This window comes from Nanorana parkeri, unplaced genomic scaffold, assembly GCF_000935625.1.
Source record: "Nanorana parkeri isolate BGI_ZX_2015 unplaced genomic scaffold, ASM93562v1 scaffold71, whole genome shotgun sequence".
Classification (NCBI taxonomy): Eukaryota; Metazoa; Chordata; class Amphibia; order Anura; family Dicroglossidae; genus Nanorana; species Nanorana parkeri.
The window spans coordinates 1599738-1603640 of record NW_017306339.1 but is presented as its reverse complement, the minus strand read 5'-3'; the positions used below and the strand labels follow the sequence as shown (position 1 = coordinate 1603640).

Below are 3903 nucleotides of genomic sequence, written 5' to 3'. Positions count from 1 at the left end.
GGGGGGCCACAAAAATGCCTAATTTTTTTTGGTGCCCCCCCTCCAATGGTGTCACCCGGGTGCAGGCCGCACCCCCTTGTGACGCCACTGATTGGAACACCTGAATCCAATGATTTGGAGGGGCGTCCCAATACGTTTGGCAATATAACACACACACACACACACACACACACTCATTTCTACACCAACAGCACCAAAATTGTTTTTTCTTTACTTGGTGTTTGCGCATTTCATCCCTTAGCAAGCCAGTCACATTAGGTTTTTTTTTCTCCCAAGTAAAATATTGGCACATTCATACCTTTTCGCATCATTTCAATATGTTCAACATGTACTGCATACTAGGCATGCACTGTATGTATTGAAAATGAGTGCATTCATTGCTAGATAGGTCCAGGGGTTCCATTTGCTAAGCCCTGCCCATGTACATTTCCTTTATTAAATTAGGCACAACATATTTTACAGGAAACCTCCTAGAATGAGCTGACATGTTTGTAAAATGTTGCTGAACACCTGAACTTGGATCTAGGACTTCTGCTCCCTGGGAGGTGTCCTGGTTAAAGGAGGGATCATGTTCCTGTGGAATATGTCAGCAGTCAGTGATATTGATGCAAATGTAAGAACTACAATTCCCAACAAAATTAGAGCTTGCGCACACATGGGTTGTTTGAAATGCTCTGAAGCACACCGCAACGCCTGGTACCTCAATACTGTGCATAGCGTTGCGGCTGGTAAAAAGTAGTACATGTGTTTGGGATGCCATTCAAATAAATGGCAACGGACCGCCTCCACTGTAATGCATGGTAAGTGTGTTGCACAGTGGCGTGCGTTAATCTCACAGAACCGTGCGATTAACTGGTGTGAATGGGCCCTTAGTGGTATCACTGAAAATAGCACAATGTATGCCCCGGTTCTGGGTGTCACAAGACTAGCAGATGCCAACCATGGACTGCAGCGACCACACAAGAGAAACCACACTCTTACAGAGAGAGAGGACGCAGCAACAGTTTTATTATGGCCAGATTGTCCTTTTCATTATGACTTTTAGATCTTTGTACTTTCTTTTCTGTTCGAGTGCTTTAACTTTGCTGTTAAATAGGCAGCTCCTTTTTTTAAATGTAATACTAAAACCACTGCGCTATGTGAATGTATAATAAGCTGCTGTGCGGAAAAAATAGTGAAAACACTTTTCCCAATATCGCGGAAAATAAGGCTTGACATGTTTGGTGTTTATTTACCCAACGTGACCCTGTCTTTTATATGTTACCAAAAAACTGGGGTGATAACAGATGTTTCATAACATTTCATAGTGATACAGGGTTTTTTTTTTCAAAATTTAGGGTACTTTTTTGTTATATAGTAAAAAATAAAACCCCCAGTGGTGGTTAAATACCACCAGAAGAAAGCTCTGTCTGTCACCAAATATGGTATAAAATTCAGTTCAGTACAGCGTTGCATGACGGAATAAATGTCAGTCAAAGTACCGCAGCGCTGAATACTGAAAAATGGCCTGGCCAGGAAGGGGGTGCAACACCCTGGTCTTCAAATGGTTAACTGACGTGTATGATGTTTCACACAACCGCAGCTTCCGCCGACAATAAACTAAAAACGTTTGTCAAACCTTTAATGAGGATTTTGTTCTCATTACCACTGTCCTATATTGAATATTTTAATTTGGAAATATAAGGCAATAAAGTTATAATAAGATGATGCTTTTAGGTCAGCTATTAATTAACCTGCTATAAATATGAAGATTCTGTGTGGAATTTTTAATTGAATACTAATGAAATGGCAACTGTTTAAGGGAGTTATAATGGCCACAGCATACCTGTCAAATAAGGCGCCTGTTGCCGTTTTACTGATGCATGTCATTTTTAAGGCGGACATATTTGGCATCTATTTACTAGACACAATGGCATCTTTTATATTTTACCAAAAATGAATGATTATTTTGTGTGTTGTGTGAACTGAAATTAGGTTTAGTGTATTTTTTATTTAAAATATAGGCTTGATTTATTGTGAAAAAAATATATACAACTACTACAACTACTACAACTACTATCTTTTTATTCTACAGATTTTCTGCTTTCAGAATATCTATAATGTTTGGGGATTATAATTATTCTCTTTTTATCACGTGTAAAAGATGAAAAGATTGGTAGCAAAAGGACAACTATAACTATTAAAAATACGAATATATTGGTACAAGAATAAAATGGCAATTGGGAGATTTAGTCCCAGTAACAAAGTGAAAGTAAATCAGAAAGGGTCAGAAACGAAGCTTTTTTTTTTGGTTAATAGCATAGATCTTGTGTTGTCTCCGAGGCAGGAAAATGTCCAAGTTTAAAAAAAGAGAATGGCTTCAGCATTTGCAGTTTCCACATACAAATATCAACTACCACCACTGTATTTGAGAAGGTGTGCTTTCAGCAAAATCCCCCATTTATTCGTGCCAACTGTGATCAAGAATATACACACACAAACCAAGACAGTAGGCCTTCAAAATTCATTCTATCAGGTAGAATTCTAAATAAAAATTGTTAGGCTTTTAAAGTATAACTCCAAACCAAACTTTTTTTTTCTAGTTCTAGATAGAGTAGGACAAGGGTAGGCAACCTTGGCACTCCAGCTGTGATAAAACTACAGATCCCATCATGCATCTGCCTCTAGGAGTAATGCCTGTGGCTGTCGGAGTCTTGTAATGCTTCATGGGAATTATAGTACCGTAACAGATGCAGTGCCGAGGTTGCCTACCCCTGGAGTAGAGAATAAATAGAACCCCTGTAAATTGTTATTTTTTTGTCTTTTGTGTCTCATTTGGAAGATTACCCTTCTTTTCCTGTCCTGTAGACACCACGTGAGTGAATGAGAGAAGGAAAGTGAGTGAAGACACGTTGGGAAATACCTCTCTTAGACAGTGTCCCCTCTTTCCTAATACAATTACAGCTTAAAATGTTTGATTTTTGAAGACAATGGTCACCTGAACAAATAGAGGGTTACATACACTGAAGATACACTTTTCAAGAAAACGAAATAAAAACATGGATAAGCAGCTATTCCTGTGACATAGTTATTACCGAATACTGTATTTTGCCTGCAGTTTTAATTTAGAAAGGCAGCTGGATTATCAATGCATCAGTGCACATGACAGGTCCAGATGTTTATTCGAATTGTGCATGTAATTTCTATGCCATATGACTTGCACCGTTCCACAACAGCAGCTAAGAAAATAACATTAAAGCACACAGAGGCCATATGTTAGCAAAATGTCCCCTAATATGGACTCATTATAAGCTTTATAAAATACCTATTAAAGAACATAACGTAATGGTCTTGCTGGTAGTTCGAGATTTCAGTGCCACTCATCAGGATTACAGCAACTTGAGTCAATATTGTAAATACAGCGAGAAAATGGGCAGAGTCTATGTCTATTTATTCCAGCTAATCAAATGTTTCTAAATCCTAAACTGAGCACGTCTCTACCAACACACACACACACACACACATCCACACACACATCCACACACACATCCACACACCCTTTTCTGCAGTGCAGTAATACAGCTTGTCCACTGCCCTGCCTGCTCAATGAACAATGAATGGACATTACTACACTGATTGTGTCATCACTCTGCTCTATTATGTCAGTAAAGTCTCAGTATTAGACTGACACCACTGTAATATTCTGATTTACAGGGCTGCACCTCCCTTTCCCAGTCTGAGTCATGCTGTGGAGGAGAGTGCAGGAAGCTAATGCAAATGTTGGTTTGTGTTTTTACAGTAATAAAAAACAAAAATGTAAATGAATGTAATTATTTTCATGCATTTATGGTACACCTGAATTATATTGTGTTTTTATATGTAAAGAAGAATTATCACCAGAAAGTAAAAATCCTTGAGGAATCC

General features: G+C 38.4%; 1 protein-coding gene across 1 annotated transcript in view; it reads right to left on the bottom strand.

Annotated features, from left to right (window-relative positions):
• The window catches only part of LOC108804748 (protein-lysine methyltransferase METTL21C-like), an 11414-nt gene that overhangs the window by 1498 nt on the left and 6013 nt on the right, over positions 1-3903 (bottom strand). The gene's annotated exons all lie outside the window — the stretch shown is intronic.